Source organism: Heterocephalus glaber, unplaced genomic scaffold (genome assembly GCF_053883595.1).
Source record: "Heterocephalus glaber isolate CG9 unplaced genomic scaffold, H.glaber_assembly_v1.0 deba00000613, whole genome shotgun sequence".
NCBI classification, from domain to species: Eukaryota; Metazoa; Chordata; class Mammalia; order Rodentia; family Bathyergidae; genus Heterocephalus; species Heterocephalus glaber.
Genome location: NW_028258152.1, coordinates 2,450,806 through 2,461,689, shown reverse-complemented (window position 1 = coordinate 2,461,689; position 10,884 = coordinate 2,450,806). Strand labels below are relative to the sequence as shown.

Sequence of the window (10,884 nt, the reverse complement as noted above, 5' to 3'; positions counted from 1 at the left end):
CAGACAAGATGGGTGGCTCTGGGGGTCACTCCCTGAGCACTCGACATCTGCCTCGGGGTATTCTGTGCAAGCATGGCCAAGGGTGTTTCACCGGCGTTTCAATTTTGTTTTCTCATAGGAGGTACGAGGAAGACAGACACAGCCTGAGAGGACATTTGCAGTTGCTTCTGCTCCTGATTCCCCAGGAAGGGAATAACATGCCACTCAGACCATTCCAGGAAGCACCAGGGCTGGTCCCAAGGCAGAGAGAATTGAACCATTGCGATTCCTGTAGGAAACAACAAAGCAAGTGGGGAAGCAAGCTTAGGATCAGTCAGTCTGAGTGATTTCAGCAGGCTCTGAGGTACTCAGGCTGTTCCTGGCGGTCTAATACATTGTCCTCAGGGCAATCAGAATGGGTATCCAGAGGTCCCGGAGTGTGAGAGCCCAGTGAGGGAGGAAATTGGGGGTATGGACTTAACTGGCTGCTCAGAAAAGAGAACTGACCAGGGTTCAGACAATGCCTCAAAAGTAGGCCAAGACAGCATTTATAAAAATGATACTACAACTGGATTGGCATGGACTCCTGAAGAAAAGTTTTTTAATTGCACAAGTAGTGCATAGAGGTTGAAAAATTCAATAATGCAGTGAAAACTGATTTTAAAAAGTGACTTCCCAAGGTCACAGGGGAAACTACTATTAGTAGATAAACACGTATTTTTCCAGAAGTGTGGCTGTGTTGATAGGAAATGTATATCCAGAAACATTCATACTTATGCACATTATTTTCTAGTTTATAATAATCATAAAAATGTGACATAAATTTCTTATTAAAATTTTAATAATATATCTTGGCCTTATTCCACATTGATGCATAACATTGACATCATTCTTTATTTTAATGTCTGCATAGTATTACATAGTATGGCACAGCTATAATGTATTACTAATCATTCTTATGCTAATTAATGTTTATGTTGCCTTCAAGTTTTTACAGTTACATTGACACAGTAAAACATTGTTCACATTTGCATGTCTTTTCTGGGGCATCAATTCCTATAAGTGAAATTTCTGAATCAAAAATTATATGCATTTTAAATTTAATTAGGAACAATTCAATTTCTCTCTAAAAAGATTACATCAGTTTATATTCTCATAGTGGCTTATGACTAGACATTAGACATTATTGACCTTCATTTTTTCAATCTAATTGGTGGAAAATGTGACTTTGTTTTAATTTGTATACATCTGATCACTAGGGATGTATGTATGTCTTTTTAAATGTTATTAATATTTGAATATATTCATCTATAAATTAACTCAAGTATTTTCTCAATTTAATTTTTTTTTCTTTGTGCATTATGAACATTAACAGCTCACTATAAAATTATAAATACTTTCATTAGGCGCTATTACTAGCTTCTTCAGTCTCCTGGTGGCTGGAGGACTGGGTAGAGATGTTGTGGGTTCAAGTCACTGATTAAGTAGCTCCTAATTTTTCGTGTATGAACTTTACGTAATTTTTCATGCATGAGTTTCTTTGACGTTCTAATAAAGCCATGGAGCTCACACCTGAGTTTGATCATGATTTCAGAGGTTTTTCAGAGTCCCTGAAATCTATCATGAGCCCCTGTTATTCTTTCTCTGGTTAAAACCCTTTCTACTGTGTTGTTAGATATTTGATCTATGTAAATGTTTCCAGTGCTTTCTGCCATCAGTTGTGTGGCCCTCATCATCTCCCCTGTAAGATTTACACAGCAAACTGAGTTTTCTAAGGCTGAGATCTAAGTTCCTGGGTCTCTATGTGCAATCCTCTCACCCTCCTTGGAAATTCATACTCCTCATGAGCCTAAACGTAAGGGTGGGCTGTGCCCTAGCTCAGAGCCAGCATCCCTGCTCCTGCAGAGGACAGCAGCCCCCTCCACTGAGCACTCAAGCTCTGCCTAATCTTGGAGATGGGAGCCAGGGCTCTGCACAATGCCCGTCAGAGCTGGAGGGTGGGGTGGGATTGTGGGCAAGGGTGCCAAGGGTGCTGAGACGGCAAAAGATGAGTCTCTGCCACCTTCAGAGAGCCCAGAATGAAGGATGATACATTTAGCAGCATGATTTCACAAGGACTCTGGAGGGGAGGAGCGAGGAGCTTGGAAGTTCAAGGCCTTTTCTGGGAAAACCAATAGATCATCATCGAGGGAAAAGGTTTGAGGATCTCTCCAATGTGTTGGTTCCCCCTGAGTGCCAGAAATGAAGAGAGCTCCATTAAAGGCCCCTCAAGCCCTTGCACAGCCAGGAACCTCAGAACAGATGTAAACATCCTCTGTGGTTATAGCTCTGTCTGATGAAAAAACTTCCTGGGCAAATCTAATCAATACTCCCACATGCACAAAGGGGGCTGCTCTAAGCTTGAGAAATGTCAGCTTTAAACAGTTCTGATCGCTTTCCACAGGGCTTTGACTACAAAAGGGTCAGCTTGGAGCATAAAGATCAGCACATTCAGCTGTTGGATTTGGTAAGAGCTAAACACCCCCACAGGGGATTCAAATCCCATCTGAAGCAGGCTCAGCCTCCTACGGATCTGTCTCGTCCATTTCCTTTCCCCACCTCTGATTTCCCTCAGGTATCTATCTATCTATCTATCTATCTATCTATCTATCTATCTACCTGTAACTATCAAACATTTTGACTATTCATGCCTCCAAATATAACTAAACTTGATCATAGTCCTATCTAGAAAAATAATTAACCAAGATCCAACTCTTACAGGAATAAGGAGAATAAACCATCCAGCCTCCCCAAATGTAGGTCAATCTAATTTTAGCAGTAGGCTTCATTTCTCCCAATCAGGATGCCATTCGTTGAATTTCCTGTTTCTCCTACAGCATTTCAAGTGAAGAGGAGCAAGATTCCTAGCTACAAGGATATCTGGATGAAGTGGAGAAGGGCTGCTCGAGTTTCAGGCATAAGCAGCTGCTGGCTGCTACAGAGGGCACATGAAAAAAATACCACCAAGTCCATGCTGAGCATAGTTCCTGCCCTAGAGGAACTTACACTTTAGGAAGATTTTATTGACTAAAATACATGGATATCACAGTGGCTAGGTGCCAGTCAATGCACTTTTAGATAAAGCATTAGTTTCATGTGCCCATCTAACATCTAGCAAGCCTACACATAAATAAGCCCTGTTGGGAATTCGGTCTGGGAGCCCTGTGGCTTTTCTGTTTTTCTGGGCATTAAATCTTGACAGTAATAGTGAGGTTGTATTAGGCTGTTTGGGGATTATCCTAGCAAACCACCCAAGGCTGGGAAACCTTATAAAGCAAAGAGGTTTTTTTTGCTCATTGTTCTGCAGGTCCGAAGATGAGGGGGTACATTTTGGCATAATCTCAAAGACATAGTGAGCATCACATGGTAAGAGGTAGGGAATGCATGTGTGTACCACTGCAGTCTGGACTTTCTGGCTCTTCTTATAAAGCCACCAGTATTGAATCATGGGAGCTCCATCCTGATGACTGTATCTACTCCTGATCACCTCTCAAAGGCCACCCCTCTGAATTCCTTGGTTGGATTAAGTTTTCCTCTCTTGACACCTCACAGTGGGGATTAAATTTCAGCACATGAATCCTTGGGAGATGCACTCCAGCCCTACCTAAACCCTAATGGAGATAAATGCCTTAATCTACATATTCATATCAATCATTGCCCCAAAGTTTTGTTTTTTTATCTTGAAGTTTACTCAAAGACAAATAAATTGGCAATCATTGGAATCTTGGAAATCTGATATCAATTTCCTGGGTTTTTTTCCTCACAGGACAAAGGAGAACCTGTAGTCAACAGGTCAAAGAGAATAGTCTCTGGGCTGGGGATTTAGCTCAGTGGTTTCACCGTCTGCTGCGCAAGTGCAAGGACCTGAGTTCAATCCCCGGTACCAAAAAAAAAAAAAAAGAGAGAGAGAATAGTCTCTGTTCTGGTCTGACCTTGAATCTTTTTTCTTGAGATTTTTGCCAAGTGTCCTGTGACGTTATTATGTAAGTTGGAGTATTTTTTTTTCTTGTTTAATTTGCAAGGAATCATTAGCTCATCTTACATTTTCTATCAACTCATTTCTTCTCCCCACTTCCCCTTGGCTCTGTAACTGTATTCTCTTTTCATTCTCCACTGCAATCAGCATTTTTCATGCTGTGAAGATAGAAGGGAAATTTAAAATTTCTTTCAGTGGAAAAGTTACTTCTTATTTGGTGTATAAAATGAGAATTAATTTCCTCACCTTCCTTTCTTCCTGAGGCAGAAATATGCAACACAATTAAACATTCTCCCATGCTCCATTCTAAAACATTTGTAATTCGATTAAATTACAATAACCTAAAAGGGTTCCTCCTTAATACATTATACCATGACATGTAAGTGGACAGGCAAATCTGGATATATAAGCAGTATTTTCAATAATATACATTTTTAATAATCCCAAGTGTTTTTGTTACTTTTCTGTTACTGTGACAAAATACCTGAGATAATCAACTTAAACAGGGGGTGGGGGGATTTATTTTGGCTCGTGGATTTAGAGAGTTCAGTCCATAGGCACTTGTCCATGTTTTGGTGGGAATATGGAGGCATAGTACATCATGATGGGAGCATGTGCCAGAGGAGGCCTGTGTACCTCATGGTGGTCAGCAAGTGAAGTGAGAAGAAAGCACTGCAGTACCAATATCTCCTTCAAGGCCATGCCCCTACTAACGTGACTTGCTCCCACTAGGCTCCACCTCCTAAAAGTTCTACCACCTCCTAATCATGCCATAGGCTAGGGACAAAGCCTTTAGCATATGGGCCTTTGGGGGAACATTCCCGATTCAAATCATAGTGCTGAGCAGCCCTGGATCATTGTCATTAGAATCTGGGGGTTAGTCCTGGGAATTGTTATATGTGGCTAACCTCTCTGGTGATTTGCTGTGTAGCTAGCCAGGCACAGGTATAAAACTGGCCAAGTTTACAACAGTGAAGAGTAAGTGCATGGAGTACACTGTGCAGCACTCAATTAACAAAAGCAGAGAAAAGCTTCTCTTTCCTGAGACTAGGGAACAATGTATGGAAGAATGGGTATTTTGGAGCAGCCTGAATGAAAAGAGCTCATGGAAGGGGCACATTCTAGGCAGCAATGGAGCAGGGGGAAGTCCAGAGGTGGGCGTAGGGTAAAGGGAATTCACCATATCCTGAGAAGAATGGAGAGGGCAGCCTGGCTTGCTCCAGGATTTGTGATACTCCACTCTTCCGAGATTCCCAACTTTTGATGAGGAAGTGCTTTCTTCCCCAAAGCCAGAAACCGGGGTGGAGGGAAAGCCTGTGTGGATAGCAAGATGGTTCCCAAGCAGAGGAGAGAGAGGCCGCTGATGGAGTGGCAGCTCCTGCCTGCACAGCTCAGCACAAGGCTCTCCGAGGCCACCCAAAACTCTTGCATATTAGAATCACCTGAATGCTTTCTCCTGGATGGTGTACTGGCCCCCAGAATTCTGATTTAGTCGGTCTGGGGTAGGGTGGGGACCAGACATAGGTGTTTTTTAAGAGTTCCCAGGAGATTCTAATGTGCAACTCAAGCCGAGCACCACTGAGCTGGTCGATTGGAACCTAATACTTGGGAAATTCTTTTGTGATCCTGTGCTTCAGTTTCCCGATCTGTCCTCAATTATGTTGCTGAGCTGAGATAGTTCCCAGTACTCTGCTTCTGCATCAGGGATCTGGTTCTTTCTCCAAGCCTCTCTGTTGCTCCTTCCCATAGGTTTCCTTCATAACTTCCCTGTTATGCTTTGGTTCCTGTGGGCCCAGATCTCTGCTAAGTGACAAAGACTGCTAATTGCTTAATCAGATAAACTAATTGCTGCTAACCCTACCTGGCTAAAGCATTTCCCATGCAAGCAAAATAGTGCCTCTCGCCAGTTAGACTATGTTCCCTGAGGAGCAGTGCCTACTGTGGGAATTTCCAGCAGGGCAAGCAGTGAACAACAGGGTTTGCAGTCACTCCAGGGCCACCATAGAGGGCTATGTCTTTGGGGAGAAGGAGAGACTGAGCAAAGAAAATAGCCCTCTCCTTACATAGATTTGTGAACCTGGGCTATTGCCTGGTCTTTTTTGTGATTCAGGAGAACAATACTTCCCTTCTAAGTTCTTGTTAAGGATTCACCCAAAGGTGTTGCATGTTATAGATGATCTACAAATGTTAGTTTCCATTTTTCCTCTTGTCAGACCCAAATGTATCTTTTAGGGGCCACATCTCACTTTTAACACATGGAAATCAAATCTATAGCCAAATCCATTCTCTCTCATCCTGTGCTTGTACAGTTAAGCTTTTTCTTTAAGGCTTTTCTATTGTAAAATACATGTGACATAAAATTAACCATCTTTCCTATTTTAAGGGTAAACTTTAGTAGTATTAAGTGTATTCATATCATTGTGCAGCCATCACCACTAAATCATGCATTCACATTTCGTATTTTTCTTCTTACAAAACTGCAACTCAGTATTGATGTATGTTAGTCAGCTTTCCATCACTGTGATAAAATACCCAAGACAATAACTTTATAATGAAGTAAGGTTTACTTTGGCTCATCATTTCAGTCCATGGTGACTTGGCCCCATTGCTTTGGACCTGTGGTGAAGCACTTCATCGTGGCAAGCATAGATTGGGTCAGGGTTCAAATATCCCCTTGGAAAGCACATCTCCAATGGCCTAACTTCCTCCTACTAGGCCCAAGTCCTGAAGGTTCTACCACCTCTGAGTACTGCAATAGGCTGGTGACCAAGCTTTAATACACTGGCCTTTGAGTGACACTGGCCAAAACCATAGCACTCTCAGAAAGTAATTCCCTATCCCTTCCTCCTCAAGGCCTTGGAAACTACCACTCTACTTTCTGTCTGTATGAGTTTGACTACTGCGTACCTCCTATACACGGAGTCGTAGTATCATTACTTTTTAGATCTAAAGTTGAGTTTTCTGTTTTTTCTTGTTAAATTTTCCCTTGATTTATTTACTTACATTATTATTATTATTGTTATTATTATTGCCAGGGTTTCTGTCTTTCCAGAACTCTGGATCTGGACTTTATTGTCTGAGGTAGTAGCTAGCATTCCCAGTCTGCATCTTGTGCAGAGAGACACAGAGAGCTCTGGTGACTTTATTGTGAGCATAGACAACATTTTTGAACAGAAAGAGTCAAAAGACAAAGCTCATTGCTACCCCAAAACCTGAGCATGATCTTCATAAATTAGCCAATGTCTGATTTTACTGTTTGAAATTGACCAAACTGTCCCCTCTTCAGCTTATAATTGAGTCTGCAATTTCTTTTTTAAACTAAGCTTGCTTTTTTGTTGTTGTTTTTTGAGACAGAGTCTTACTATACAGTTTAGGTCTCAGACTCATCATGTAGCCCAAGCTGGCCTGAAATTAATGGCAATCCTGCCTCAGACTCCTGAGTGCTGGGATTACAGGCTTGTGCCCCCATGCCTGGTGAATCTACAGTTTCTTCCTTGCTACATTCTGTGGTAGAAATTAAATTCCTGTCCAACCTCCATTGTTTTCTCCTTAGTAACAAATCCTTAATTTTTAATTCCAATCACTCCAGCTTCTCTCATAGCCAGATATGGCCATGTGCCTCCATTCTGGTCAATGAGTTGCAAATAAAATTGTTTAGTAGGACTTCAGGAAAATCTCGCCTACAAGTAAGTGACTTAGCTGGGAGGAGCGGGGCTCCTCCTCTTTCCTTATGCTTGAAATGTGTCTGTAACGGCGGAGCTTCCAGCAGCCATCTTGGGTCATGAGGTGATCTTGAGAATGAAGGGTACAAGAAACCCAGTCTGTGCGGACCTGGACCCCTCCATAGAAGTCCAGGGCTGCCTGCTGCGAGTTTTCTTATAGGAGAGAAAATAAGCTTTTGTTTTGTTTAGATTTTTGAATCTAATCCTAGTGAGTAATGATAAGCATTTTCACTTTGTTAAAATACAAATGGTCTGCGTCTTTCTCAGAAAGAAGAAGGATAGGGAGAGAGAGAAAAAATAGAAAAGAGAGAAGAGGGAGGGAGGAAGAAGGAAGGAAGGAAGGAAGGAGACAGGGAAGGAGAGATCCTGAGGTTTTGGTGGGAATCTGGGATTTCTTTCACAGCTGGAAGATTTCTATATATCCATAGACTTTCCATTCTTTGAAAAACAGTTTGAGAAATCATCAGGAGAGGGTGAAAAACAAAAAGAAAATTTGTCAGCATGCATCTGAGTAGATTTCCTGATGGTAGGAGCTAGAAAAGCCTTTGTTTGGAGTCTTAGGCCATTTCTAACAGTTTCCTTTGAAATGACTAATTATGCTCTAAAAAAGAAGGCGTCATTGGAGGAAGAACCAGCAGCCAATTACCCACGAGAAATCACTCACTGTGTGGGTTGCCTTCTCTCTCTCTGTTCGCATAATTTCAAAATGCAATTTCTAGAATCATGCTAAATACTTGTAAACAAGAGATTGGTTTAATTGCAAGGAGGAACCATTTCAGGGGATTAAAAATGAGAGCAGTTTCTTCTTGTTTTGTTGCTAACAGAGCAGTCAGTCCTCTTTGGCTTAGACCTTCCATTTCCTTCAATCTTCACCCAAGTCAGGGTCCTCTGTCTCTTCGATGAGAGGCCCCAACCTTAGAAGCAGCAGGCAGAGACTGCTAAGGGGACATGAAAAGAGCAGAGCACTTGGAGTTAGAAGACTCAGGTCCAAGATCCTCCTCTGGTGCCTGGGAGGTTGTTCTCACCAGGAAGCAAGTCAGCCTTCCTAAGTCTCAGTTTCCTCTCCGCACCTGGAGAGTGGCGCTGTCACCTGGGGCGGGAGGACTCAGTGGCCATGGGCATATGTGAGCTGCACTTGCCCTACTGGAACATGAGCCTTGTGACCACAGTGATTCAGTGACCTCCTGAATTCCCCACTATTCCAAGCCCTGCCCGGAAGATCACAGGAGTGTGCAGCAGTTGCTTCTGTCCAAACTGGTGCCATCATATGCACTATAAAGTGGCAGTGGCCTGCCACCAGCACTGGCTTTCCACAGGCAAGTGGGTCTAGGCTGAACTGGCTGATCATGGCTGGGCCAGTCAGTGCATGTGCCCTTGAGCTGGGGAGCTTGCCTGGGAGGCCTGTGCTCTGCTGGCCTCTCAGACTCCTGTCAGGGCTGAGGATGGGGTGGAGACCATCCTTTTCGTGGTGATGGCAAAAATGGAAGAAAAAGAAAAGCCAGTGTGTCTGAGCTGTATTCATCCCATTAGTCAGAGGAGGAGCCTATGTGGCTATGCTGGGGTTGGGAATTTCACGATGTCCACTCAGCAGGAAGATGCTGCTGAGTTACATGGCAAAAGGCACGGATAGGCCAAAAGTCAAAGAATTGGGCCATTAGTGCCACCTCCCACAAGGTGCAAGTATGAAAATGCATGTTTTTGAATGAATCCAGGCACATTCAGGACAGTGGAGATTCTTGAGTCGAGCCCTTCCTGTCACCATCATCTCTTATCATCCCGCCTGTGACCCTTTTCCTGATGAGGGTGGAAAGACTATGGAGACAAAAAAAAAATCATTCTCCAGCTCCTTCCCCTTCCTTTTCTCTCCTGCCCCTTCCCAGCAGTGATCTCACTCTTAACTCACCTTAACTGCTAAGGCTGTGGCTGATCTCCCGTGTTATCTGCAGATGTTGAGTCCACTGAAGAAGTGGAAGAGCAACCGTATTTGGGAGGTACGTTGCTATCTCCTTTCATCACAGAGAATTGTCTGATTGCCTCTTAAATTGAAATAAACAAAATACATCCCCTCAAATTAGAATAACTGTCAAAAGAACTGCAAACAGGCTGCGGAAGGTGAAGTTACACTGGGGATTAAGTGAATGGGGAGGACATTTTCTTTACCTTTCATACTCTGGTGCTGTAGGAAAAATACTGCGTGCATGTTATTTTTATAACATGGTTTTGCAAAGGTTTAGAGACACAGTTTGTGACCTCCCCTTCTTTTATTTGTGCTTCTGAGTCCCAGAGAGCTGAGCTTTGTGGGTGAGACACCAGGCATGGGCTGTAGGAGAGAGGCAGGGACCTTGACCAACTCCACCTCAAATCCCAGCCTCTGGACACAGCTTGGCCTCACCGCTCAGGAGATGTTCATTTGAAATAGGGAAAGAAAGCAATTCTTCCTTCCTCACAACAATCCATGAAAGAGAGCACGAATGAAATTAACATTCTTCTCTGGTCACCTAGAATAAAATGTCACCGGTTTAGTAAAAAAGCGATTGCATTCAAGGCTGAATGAGCAAACTATTTCGGCAGATGGGAAAGTTTTATTGTACCACTGATTTGAGGGTTATTTCCTTGGTCTTTCCATTTCTTCCTGCCTCCTTCGGGCTTCCTGTGGGTCTGGGTTTGCATAAAGAGGGTGTTTGGGGGAGTACACCCTGCAAGGTACCAACCTCTTCAGGATTTGCGATTTGGTTTTTAAACATTGCTGTCTAGCCCAGAGGCACAGAGGGAGAAAGTTGGAGTTCAGATGGACTTTGGGGAGAAAATGCTTTTCGCAGGTCTCTTCTGAGTAAGGCCTGGATAAATCTGTTCTCAGTTTATTTTTGCTGCAGGATGACACAGGTGGAAGACAACCTGCCTCTAGTTTTCCTTTGCATAATGGCTGCCTGGAGTCCTTTCTCTTTTGAGTTGCTGTCTGAGATCACAGCTCATCACAAATCCAGTGGTTTTCTCCTTGGAACTGACTCGCTCCATCATCCAGGTTCTGGAATTACCAAGTTCCTTATTTATTGCCGAGACAGAGAGCTGGTGTTGTGAATGCACTCATGTGTATGTGTACTTGTTTGTGCTGAGGCAGGAACCCTTGGGAGGAGAAAAATCTCAGAGCCAAATGACTTTTCCAAAGAG

At 43.1% G+C, this 10,884-nt stretch overlaps 1 protein-coding gene across 3 annotated transcripts in view; it reads left to right on the top strand.

Moving 5' to 3' along the window:
- LOC106008094 (uncharacterized) overlaps positions 1–1,953 on the top strand; it is a 120,188-nt gene extending 118,235 nt beyond the window's left edge. Inside the window, exon 10 of one of the 3 annotated variants that reach the window (XR_015449075.1) lies at positions 119–1,953. The gene's annotated coding sequence lies outside the window, so the exon portion shown is untranslated. The remainder of the gene's footprint in view (positions 1–118) is intronic. The other 2 variants (XR_015449073.1, XR_015449074.1) reach the window with 2 other exon arrangements.
- The last annotated feature ends 8,931 nt before the right edge of the window (positions 1,954–10,884 follow it).